The sequence below is a fragment of the Maylandia zebra genome, linkage group LG7 (assembly GCF_041146795.1).
Source record: "Maylandia zebra isolate NMK-2024a linkage group LG7, Mzebra_GT3a, whole genome shotgun sequence".
In the NCBI taxonomy this organism is placed as follows: Eukaryota; Metazoa; Chordata; class Actinopteri; order Cichliformes; family Cichlidae; genus Maylandia; species Maylandia zebra.
Genome location: NC_135173.1, coordinates 1,328,454 through 1,340,927, shown reverse-complemented (window position 1 = coordinate 1,340,927; position 12,474 = coordinate 1,328,454). Strand labels below are relative to the sequence as shown.

The window sequence follows — 12,474 nt, the reverse complement described above, 5'->3', positions numbered from 1 at the left end:
TGTCTTCTCTCCATCCACGTTCAACCTCGGATCTCCTCCTTTTCCTGGAATGACAGAGCCAGAAAAGAAAACACCTCCCTGCCTAGCCTTGATGAATTAATATCATCCTACTGATTCTATTTATTATCTAAGATCTGGACATTCTGTTCGGACTTCCTTTTCCCAGAAAATATCATCCTGACTGTCAACCAGTGTGATGTGTAAGCATGCTGCAAGAAGACGCTCTGTGCTCTACGTCAGTCTCAATATTTCAATTCAGTCGAAGCGCTGAATGAGGATCCCGACCCTCAAAAACACGGCAGCAAGCTAATGGGGGCGACCGTGGCTCAGGGGGTTGGGAAGCGCCGGTTCAATCCCCGGGCTCTCTGTCCTGGTCGTTGTGTCCTTGGGCAAGACACTTTACCCTGCTTGCCTGCTGGTGTTGGCCAGAGGGGCCGATGGCGCGATATGGCAGCCTCACTTCTGTCAGTCTGCCCCAGGGCAGCTGTGGCTACACCTGCAGCTGCCTCCACCAGTGTGTGAATGTGAGAGTGAATGAATAGTGACATTGTAAAGCGCTATATAAATGCAATCCATTATAATGAGCTGAAATGTGTATATAAAAATAATTTAAAAAAAACAGCTTTACTTAATCATTCTAACAGTTCACATAGTTTGTGAATGAATTCCAATGGGTCTTCAAAAATGAGTTTGAGGATCTGCTACTTACTAGACACCCATATGGAAAAGACTTGCATAAGATGTGGCCTACTTCATATAGTGAATCATATAAGGCTCATATGATTTACTCATGAAAGTGGCCACTTTCATATATTGTTTTAATAAGTATCCAAAACATACAAGTTGTCACGGCTCGCAGTGGCAGACCGTGTGGAGAGTGTGAGGAGGACTCAGGTGCAGACACAAGTGAGGATACGGGAGTGAACTTAAACAAAAGCGAGCCTTTAATTGTGGCTGATGAACACAAAAGAAACAAGAGTGAGGGCAGCACAAGAGCAGTAACTAAACAGAAACCTAAACTGGGAACAAACTATGGTAAGGCTATGGGGTGGGAACACAGACGACGCGACACAGACTGCATGAAACACCGAGACTAAATACACATGAGGGATGATCAGGGGAAGTGGCCACACATGGGAGCACAGCTGACACACATGAACCTAACGACAGGACAGGAGAGGTGAAACTAAATACACTGACATTGAATACAGACTTTCAAAGTAAAACAGGAAACATGGAGATTAGACATGACATGAACTAAACATAACCATGCAGACATGACTCATGACAGGTAGACGCACGAACCAGGGAGACGGAGTACAGGGGAAGATGACAGAAGCGACAGCATGAACTTGACAACACAAGACACACAGACATAAACACATGAAGGGCAAGGGAGGCTTAATACAAGGGTGATATAATTACAAATGAGCTGGAATAACTTAATGAACCTAAACAAACAATAAACATCAAAATAGACTAAAACTCAAAACACTGGGTCGCATGACCCAGGACCATGACACAAGTTTCATTTATATAATTTTTCTAGGGATCTTATATCTGTTTTCACTCTTGTATGCTTTTCATACAAGTTTCACACAAGACAGAAAATTTATAAGATTTCTATATATATATCTTTTCCATATGGAAACCGTGCACAATTTTTTTTTTTTTAGCTTGACATGCTTTTATTTGAAAGTACACAAACAGAAAAGGGAGGGCCAACGACTGAACTACCCCTTTAAAAGAGGCTAACCATGTACACTACTCTTTTTTTCAGTGCATTCCTATCTGTCTCAACATGTTTGCTTCACTTGTGCTGCTATGGCTCTTCATTTGGATCGCCATCCTTCATCTCAAATCCTGGAGGCCCAAGAACTTTCCACCAGGACCTCTTAACGTGCCCCTACTGGGCAGCGTTTTTCACCTGAGCCTAGAGAACCCCTTGAAAGATTTTGAGAAGGTAATAAAAATGCTGTTTGTTGAATTGTGTTGTTTTATCATTTTAAGTAAGGAAAAATGGGCCATTCACATACAGGCACTTAACCCTTTAAAGCCGGTCGGAGCGGGCACGCTCTGTTTTGCGTAACTATTTTTAAATCCCGGTAGCTAATTTTTTTGCATATGAAACCGGAGTTATACTTACAGGGAGTGCAGAATTATTAGGCAAGTTGTATTTTTGAGGAATAATGTTATTATTGAACAACAACCATGTTCTCAATGAACCCAAAAAACTCATTAATATCAAAGCTGAATGTTTTTGGAAGTAGTTTTTAGTTTGTTTTTAGTTTTAGCTATTTTAGGGGGATATCTGTGTGTGCAGGTGACTATTACTGTGCAGAATTATTAGGCAACTTAACAAAAAACAAATATATACCCATTTCAATTATTTATTTTTACCAGTGAAACCAATATAACATCTCCACATTCACAAATATACATTTCTGACATTCAAAAACAAAACAAAAACAAATCAGCGACCAATATAGCCACCTTTCTTTGCAAGGACACTCAAAAGCCTGCCATCCATGGATTCTGTCAGTGTTTTGATCTGTTCACCATCAACATTGCGTGCAGCAGCAACCACAGCCTCCCAGACACTGTTCAGAGAGGTGTACTGTTTTCCCTCCTTGTAAATCTCACATTTGATGATGGACCACAGGTTCTCAATGGGGTTCAGATCAGGTGAACAAGGAGGCCATGTCATTAGTTTTTCTTCTTTTATACCCTTTCTTGCAGCCACGCTGTGGAGTACTTGGACGCGTGTGATGGAGCATTGTCCTGCATGAAAATCATGTTTTTCTTGAAGGATGCAGACTTCTTCCTGTACCACTGCTTGAAGAAGGTGTCTTCCAGAAACTGGCAGTAGGACTGGGAGTTGAGCTTGACTCCATCCTCAACCCGAAAAGGCCCCACAAGCTCATCTTTGATGATACCAGCCCAAACCAGTACTCCACCTCCACCTTGCTGGCGTCGGACTGGAGCTCTCTGCCCTTTACCAATCCAGCCACGGGCCCATCCATCTGGCCCATCAAGACTCACTCTCATTTCATCAGTCCATAAAACCTTAGAAAAACCAGTCTTGAGATATTTCTTGGCCCAGTCTTGACGTTTCAGCTTGTGTGTCTTGTTCAGTGGTGGTCGTCTTTCAGCCTTTCTTACCTTGGCCATGTCTCTGAGTATTGCACACCTTGTGCTTTTGGGCACTCCAGTGATGTTGCAGCTCTGAAATATGGCCAAACTGGTGGCAAGTGGCATCTTGGCAGCTGCACGCTTGACTTTTCTCAGTTCATGGGCAGTTATTTTGCGCCTTGGTTTTTCCACACGCTTCTTGCGACCCTGTTGACTATTTTGAATGAAACGCTTGATTGTTCGATGATCACGCTTCAGAAGCTTTGCAATTTTGAGACTGCTGCATCCCTCTGCAAGATATCTCACTATTTTTGACTTTTCTGAGCCTGTCAAGTCCTTCTTTTGACCCATTTTGCCAAAGGAAAGGACGTTGCCTAATAATTATGTACACCTGATATAGGGTGTTGATGTCATTAGACCACACCCCTTCTCATTACAGAGATGCACATCACCTAATATGCTTAATTGGTAGTAGGCTTTCGAGCCTATACAGCTTGGAGTAAGACAACATGCATGAAGAGGATGATGTGGACAAAATACTCATTTGCCTAATAATTCTACACTCCCTGTACATCTTATGCCATCAGCTTGTCCTAATTTCCCTAATAAGATGGAGCGGCCGAACTTTTGACATAACTTTTTGCAAAAACTGCATAAAAAGCACTTGCAGCAACAAAAACACAATATTCCAGAAACACGCTTTGCCATCCAATCAGCTGTTCATAACACTTCCTACATTGGAATAGACGTCAGCGTGAACTTTTGCATGTCCGCCATTACCTGCCCGAAACCGGAAGTGACGTCATTTTGCGGAAATGTAGTTTGTTTGTTTTTTACCATCAGGGCCTCATGAGCCTATACTGGTGTTTTTAAAAGTTATGTTTGACTTTATGACTTTCTGTGTCGTTTCTGGGATGCTGAGGACTCATATTGCACTGCTGGAAATAGTTTATTTTGATGCACATGCTGCTTTTTTGCAAATTTGTTGTATAATATTTATTTTCGTTTTTCCTGCAGTATATAAAAATTGGTGTATTTCAAAAATAAAACTATGAAGACACTCAAAATAAATTTCCTGTGGTGGGAAACTATTTTGTGCAACTTGTTTGGGATAAGCCTCTTAAATTTCTCTAACTAGAAATATATGTTAAAAAGCAAAAACGATTTTCAATTTTTTTTGTAGTTTATTGCACTTTTTTGCAATTTATGTAATTACTATGCACTTAATGCAGACATATTATTAAAATCTGGGCTATAATGGTTGTATTGATGTATAGCAACTTGAAATGCTCCCAAAAATGGCTCCACAGCATGTAAAAATATAATATAAGCTCTGGCGGACTTGGTTCTATGGTAGGTCTTAAAGGGTTAACAGTACTGATCTTACCTTTTTACTGTGATTGCCTAATATGTTGTTGGTATAAAACTGACTCTCTGCACAGTTGGCATTTACCCAGCCAATACAGATTGGACCTTACCTTCTTGATAAGTCAGTATTTGCCAACAGAGTTTTTCTGTATGTGTGAAGGGGGTTATCTTTATTTTTCTTTATATAAAATAATAAAAGAGCAGTATATGCTTCAAAAAATCAATTATTTTATTGAGTATAATTTGTCAATATAGCTTTACTAATATGCCACAAGCTGTGTCTAGCAGGATGCGTACACAGGGTCCTATTTTCAGGTCGTAGTAGAAAAATATTAAGGACATAAATTACATTTAATTCAATTTTTTTCATAGCTGCTTTAGACCATATAAAATGTTAATTCCTCTGGTCGGTAAATATGTTTAAAGCCCCTTCAAAATGTAATATTCATCTGAGGGTGTGACGCATGGATTTCAAACATGTCATTTTGTTTCCTCCCAGCTGAGGAAGTCTTATGGAGATGTCTACAGTATTTTCATCGGTTGTAAACCAGCTGTAGTCATCAATGGTGTAAAGGCCATGAAGGAGGCTATGGTGACCAAGGCTGCTGATTTTGCTGGACGACCTCAAGGCTTGTTCATTAATGAGTGACTTTCGCGTGCATCAAAACAAGCGAAACAGACTCACAGTGGTTTATGTTTCCTACCTGGGAAAGTTGATGTTGCTGATGTTTTACTGACTTTAAACTACACTGTGAGGATCAATTGTTCACTTACGTTTTAGGCCAAGAGGTTGGAGAGCTTTGGAACAGGGAACATTTTTGAGTTCTTTCTTCTTTATGTTGCTCAACCTGTTGTAGGAGTCATTATGGCAGATTATGGCTCTAAGTGGAGGGAACAGCGTCGCTTTGCTTTGATGACTTTGAGGAACTTTGGTCTGGGAAAGAATTCAATGGAGGAGAGAATTCATGACGAGATCAAACACATCATCAGTACCCTGGAAAAGAACGTTGGTATGTTCATCGATGGGTTCACGCAACAGTTTTGCACAGTGCTGTTGGTTTCAGAATATTGATTTGTACTCTCGTACAGTGCTGTCTTGTTTCATTATGTCTCCTACAGGTAAAACAATGAGCCCTAAGGTTATGTTTCATAATGCAGCCTCCAACATCATCTGCCAGGTTCTGTTTGCTAGACGCTACAAGTACGATGACGAGTTAATCAAACTGTTTGTTGAAGTCTTTACCGAGGTTTCAAAGATAGTCAATGGACCGTGGGCCACGGTGAGTAAAACTGACAGCAATGCTATCGAGGCAAAGTGTTTACAGTTTCCTAACAGGTCTGTGAGACTGCCTGGAGCATGCCAACATGGCTACAGTCTTCAGCTCAGTCTAGACCTGAAGGTGAAACGTCTTCAAGATCAAAATCCACTGTGAAATCACTGCTATGTTCTTATTGTTTAGAAGTCAGAATGGACTTTGTATCGACTTGTTGACTGTCCATCCAACATAGTTTTGCCAGTCAAATAAAAATCTTAAAAGTTATCTTCAGCAATACGTCTTCTTCCACCAATTATGTTGTTTGGTTGTTTTTCTGCAGCTGTATGACTCTTTTCCTATAATACGTAACCTGCCACTGCCCTTCCAAAAGGCCTTTAAGAAAATGGAGGTAATGTTGAAGATCATTCTTAACACACGTTTGTACAATAAAGATAGAAACATACGCATGCACACTGTCAGTGAAAAACGAAAAGTAATGAAGAATTGCATGTTTTAGATTTATAAGAATCTTTCACGTCGCATGGTGAGCGAGCACAGAGAGACCCGAGTTCCCGGAGAGCCACGAGACTTTATTGACTGCTACCTGGATGAACTGGAGAAGGTGTGTGAGCGTGAAAAGGAAAGCAATAAATAAATGGAAATTCTCAGTATTTACTCAGTATCTTGTTACACAAGTATAACACTCATACTCTTATATGTATGATAAGATACATTTTTGTCTTGCTTGAATGTTTCATACAATTATCACTCTCTGCATTTTTAGAGAGTTGATGAAGAGTCTGCATTTTCAGAAGAAGAGCTCATTATGTACTCGCTGAATCTTCACTTCGCTGGGACTGGCACCACCTCTAACACGCTTCTTACTGGTTTTCTTTACCTGATGAACTATCCACACATACAAGGTAATACAATTCCCCCCGTACTCATTTATAATCAAGAAAAATTCAACTTGTTGGCACATTTATAGTAAAACATTACACTACACTGCCGTGTTTTATTTGCGTTATCTGTGCACTAGATATTACTTTGTGCACACCAGATGTTTTTGTACGCTAGACTAAAACAAATGATTTTGATCCAAGATTTTGCTTTTTACTGTGAACAAAAAGAGTCCCTGCTAGAGCTGTGCTTTCACAATCTTTTAGTAATATGCAACAATTCCCATGTTAGAACCTAATAAGGTATACTTAGAAGTAGCTGGAAATGGTCTATAAGCCTGTGAAATTACATATGAATTTGTCTTGAATTTGTTTGTTTTGTTCATGTTAGGGTGTCGAAAAACAATGCAGAATTACAGCAAATGAAAAGCACCCATTATTAAAAACTTGACTAATCCTATGTTTAGTTCATCATTCACTCGTGGCATTTACCACATTGCTAATTTTCATTTTCTCTTTAAATATCATTAACTGTTGTTTGTTATGTAACATTTGTTTTTGACTTTCTTTACAACACATTGTATGATGCAACATCTCCCACAGAACGATGTCAGCACGAGATAGACCGAGTGTTAGACGGGAAGGACCGCGCCAGTTTTGAAGATAGACACAATATGCCCTACGTGCAGGTACAAATCATACAACATATGTCTGGTCATATGTTTACTCATATTTTACAATGAAGACAAGGAGACCCAAATGCAGGGTATTGCAGACTGAACATTTCGACTGGTTATGTCGCTGTAGTATTGTCATGATCGAGCCAGCGTTTTGAGTTTTCATTTATGTTGATGGTTTGCGTTTAAGTTCATTTAGTTATAAGCTTCTAGGTTTCCCAGTTACGGTTCATTGTTTATTAGATTATGTGGGCTCAAATTTTGGTCATAAATATTTTTTAACCTTGTAAACCCAAATATCTGAAAGTTTTATGTTTCCGCATCTATAGAGGAGAATTTGTGAGTGTGTAAAAAGGATTTGTGTTTGTAAAAGATATTTACACAAGTTACAAATTTTTTTGCTATGGTCTGCTTACAGATACAAAACAAAACAAAAACAGAAGCATTTATGTGTCGACTAGGCGTGCGACAATACACAAAATTGATGGTTCGGTTCGACACTTTGGTGTCATGGTTTGATATTTTTTCGATACAAAAAAATGTTCATGCCTTTTTTCATTTGCAATTTATTAGAATTATAAATATTTCTTTTACCTCAAAAGTACAGTTTTTCAATTAAATGCTGCTGAAACAACAAAATAATCTTCTTCCTCCCAGTGTTATTTCCGCTCTGCGGGGTCCGCTTTTCTGCAAAGCCGCCTCCACTCAGCACGCTCAAGGGCGTCGTTCAGGTTGGCGCCAATCTTTACGTCGTCTTTAATTCGGTCCATCCATCGCCTTTTTGGTCTGCCCCTTGGTCGCCGGCCTTGGGGGCTGAGTCGCACTGCTGTTCTTGCCACCAATTTTTTGTCACTTCTGACCACATGCCCGTACCATCGCAGTCGCGCTCCTTGCATCTTCTCCGTAATTGGTGCGATGCCCAGCCGCTTTCTGATGTCGATGTTCGTGACGTGGTCCCATCGTGTCAGGCCCAGGCACTATCGCAGCATCCGCATTTCCATTGTGTGAAGGGCCTGTTCGTGCTTTGCGGCGGCTGGCCAACACTCTGATCCGTAAATGGCCACAGGGTGCACAACGCTCTTGTAGATCTTTGACTTGAGGCGGTCAGGCATTCGTCGGTCGCACAGGACACCATTGACTTGGCTTCACTTCATCCAGGCCGCATTAATCCTGGCTCGTACGTCTGGCAGGATGTCGCCATCGTTGCTGATCATTGATCCGAGGTACTTGAAGTGAGATACTCTTGCCAGGTGCTGTCGGTTTGGGGGCCGGCTTCTAAGTACTCAGTTTTTTTCAACCTCAGCCTGTACTCAATCAGGCGTGTCTTCCATTGCTATGTTTGGTGTTGCAGCTCCATTCGAGATTCAGCTGCGAGGAAGACATCATCAGCATTGAGGAGTGTCCAAGGGTGGGGAGCTTGGAGGTCAGTGGTCGCAGTGTCCATGCAGAGGATGAAGACAAGCGGGGACAGCACGGAGCCGTGGTGCACGCCCACAGTGATGTTGAAAGGTGGTGATGTTCCCACTGGGCTTCTGACTCTGCTGGTCACATTTCTGTACAAGAGCTTGATCCAATTGACGTAGGCCTCGGGGACCCTGTGTGATCGCAGAGAGTGCCAGATCAGGTCATGAGGGACTCGGTCGAAAGCCTTTTCCTGGTCGAGGAAGACCATATAGATGGTCTTCTTCTCTCGGTGCTTCTCCAACAGCAGGCGGGCCTCATAGATGGCATCTATTGTGCCGCATCCTTTGACGAAGCCACACTGGTTGGGCGTTATTGTGATGATTTCTTGCAGCCTGGCGTTGATGATCAGCTCGAAAATCTTCATGGTGTGGCACAGGAGTCGAATTGGGCGGTAATTGAGAAATACTTGCTCCAACGTTTGAGAATGATGGGCAGGTCATGGAGGATCTGATGGTTGGCATCCTTGATGTGTTTGACCTGGCCGATGTCCTGCGTTGCTCGATGGCGGTTTCTGGTGAGGCGGTAGATTTTGTTCGCTCCCCCAGGCATGTCCAGTTCTTTGTAGAGTTTGTTATAATGTGACGCCTTTGCCGCTACTATTGCCTTCTTCGTGGCCGATTGAAGGGCCCTGTAGTGTTGATAGTCGCCATCGTTGCGAGACTGAAGCCACATCTTGAATGCTGTCTGATTGTTTGCTGCACGCTGTCATTGACAGCAATAAAAGTTGCAATTGCCCTGTCTATTTCTTTTGCCCTCTTATAACCATGTGCTAACGGCTGTCTAAATGACTCGGGTAGAGTTTGTAGCATGTGTGCTTGTTGTTGTTTTTGTCTGCTTCCACTTGTCTTTGCACTAGGGTGATGTCGACATAAATGTGCAGTCATATTCGTTGTGTTCCCACCGATGGAATTGAGCATTGCGTGACACAATCCAACATACTGTTGTACTTTTGTCCATGACGTGTTTACCATCAGGGTCATGCTTCACATGAAAACCAAAATAGTTCCAAACGCCAGATCTGAACGATGGTGCGGGAGGTTCAATTTCGGGTAGCGTTGAGGCAGTTGCCATGTTGCAACGAGCTTAACTTCTGTCTCGCTAGCTTGAGTGAATGCATATGGGCGGTGCTTAGTGGATCTGTGCTCGACAATGCAGCCTAGGCGGAGTAGTCAAACGCAGATCCACTGAACTCTCAACACAGACAGCATCATCAGAAGAAAAGTTGATAAAATAAATGAAAAATTTTGTATTGTTCGATACATATGCGTACCGAACCGAAAGCACTGTATCCAACAGTTCAATACAAACACATGTATTGTTGCACCCCTAGTGTTGACAATGCACAACTTTCAAGGATAGAAGACATACTAAAGACAGAGACAAGAAGACTCACATTAAACATGAAGACGGAGACAAATGCTTTGCAATGGACCTTATGCTTCTCACCTTATAACATCTGGGAGAGGCTTCGGACAAAGTTTGCTTTGTCATTGATTGAAGCCATTGATTTGGATAGCTGTTGTAATCATTCATTCATTACAATCTCTTTATAGAGAGAAACTAGATAACTGCTAGTACTAGTGAGCCTGCACTGTTTGTCTTTTGCTCTATGCTACATAAAACATGTCTTAATCCAGGCAGTGATTCATGAAGTACAGAGGGTTGCCAACACTGTTCCTCTCAGCGTCTTCCACTGCACCACCAGGGACACAGAGCTCATGGGATATTCCATTCCCAGGGTAAGAGGCAACCGGCTATATAGGTTTTAGGAATAGAGGCAATGAAGAGTTTTCTTAATGTCTTTTATTGTTTTGGTGTTTTTTCAGGGTACAGTAATTATCCAGAATCTGACCTCAGTACTCAACGAGGACGGACAGTGGAAATTCCCTCATGAATTCAACCCAGAAAACTTCCTAAATGACCAAGGAGAGTTTGTTAAACCAGAGGCTTTCATGCCTTTCTCTGCAGGTACAAGAGCATAGACAAATCTTACTTGGAGCAGCAGCAGAGACAGGGTTGTAATATGTTGTCAAATATGTGAACTACATGGTACTGAGACCTTTTTTAATGTCTCAGGTCCTCGGATTTGTCTCGGAGAGGGTCTGGCTCGTATGGAGCTCTTCCTCATCATGGTGACTCTGCTGATGAGATATCAGTTCATCTGGCCCGAGGACGCAGGAGAACCAGACTTCACTCCGGTCTACGGGATCACCTTAACTCCCAAACCTTTTAGCATGAAGATCCAACTCAGGACACCACAGTGAGATGGTGTGCCGACGCTGTAGCTCAGTGACTCAGATAAAAATAGAGGCATACTTAGAATTGAATAAAAATAAATTTCTGCTGCCTTAAAGTCAACAGTCACAAAAGTAAAATATACATAAATTGGGCGAGTGCACCTATCCCAACATAGGGTTTGATCCTTAATTAGTCTCTAAACTATGTATTAGATTTTCCCAAATACTGCAGGGTCTACCCTGAGGCAACGCTTTGTGTGATTTGGAGCTATATAAAAAAAACCTGACCAACAGTCATCCAACATCTAATTTGGAAAAAAAAAAAAGATGTGTGGATGTGAATCAAATCAAATTCAAATTCAAATTTTATTTGTCACGTACACAGTCATACACAGTACGATATGTAGTGAAATGCTTGGACAACTGCTCGTGACCTAAAGAAAACAAAAAAGGAAAAGGCTATGAATAAGATAGGAAATAAATATGAAAAATTAAAAAGGGTAAATTTAACTAGGAAGGAATAAAATATAAATTAAAGTTGAAAATAAAATAACTGTACAACAAAATACACAATATAGAACTATATAAGAATGTATGAAGAAATCTAAATATAAATAAATATATACACAATAACAGCAGCTGTACAAGTATTAACTGGAAATGAAGAATATAGTGACCAGTGTTGTGCGATCCACATTATGTCTTGTGCAGTGCAAACATGCTTAAAGTGATTTAAGTAATGAAGTGAAAACAAAGTCCAGAAAGTCCAGTGTGTGTGTAAGAACTGTATGTGTGGGTCAGTACTGTGTGGTGGTGTGATTGAGAGACCGTATCGCCTGCGGGAAGAAGCTCCTCCTCAGTCTCTCTGTGTTGGTCTTCAGGGAGCGGAATCGCTTTCCTGACCTCAGCAGAGAGAACAGTCTGTTGTTGGGATGGCTGAGGTCCTTCACCATCTTCCTGGCCTTGGTCCAGCACCGCCTGCTGTAGATTGAGTGCAGGTCAGGGAGCTCGGAGCGGATGGTGCGCTCAGCTGACCGCACCACACCCATCATTGTGTTAATAAAGAGTGTTTTCTCTCATAGAAGTGAAACAATAAATCCATTACAACCCAGATTTGTGTGTGTTGTTTTACACTCTCATGGTTATGCAGACTCTTTTTTGAGGTCATCTTTTGTGACAATTAATTTTAGTTATTGGTTGTTCAGCAGATCTTCCTGGTTTTCAGACATTAACAGAAACTCATTTACAACTGTCCCAGATTTAAAAACTCACAAAACACATGTATAGTCTTTACATCAGCCCGAATTACAGGTCTTTATAGATTTTGATGGTAAGAAACACTTTAACTTAAAATGGGTTAACAGACAATTTTTAATTTCATCATTTCACAGAAGTTATTATAAATACAAATAAAAATAACATCATTAGTTTTTTCACTTGA

General features: G+C 41.2%; 1 pseudogene across 1 annotated transcript; it reads left to right on the top strand.

Moving 5' to 3' along the window:
- Positions 1–1,768: 1,768 nt before the first annotated feature.
- On the top strand, positions 1,769–12,140 carry LOC101464957 (cytochrome P450 2F2-like; annotated as a pseudogene). The gene is made up of 11 exons (XR_013099257.1): positions 1,769–1,963; positions 5,000–5,189; positions 5,358–5,510; positions 5,620–5,780; positions 6,097–6,165; positions 6,274–6,378; positions 6,541–6,679; positions 7,259–7,344; positions 10,434–10,535; positions 10,623–10,764; positions 10,873–12,140. The product of XR_013099257.1 is annotated as a cytochrome P450 2F2-like (transcript).
- The last annotated feature ends 334 nt before the right edge of the window (positions 12,141–12,474 follow it).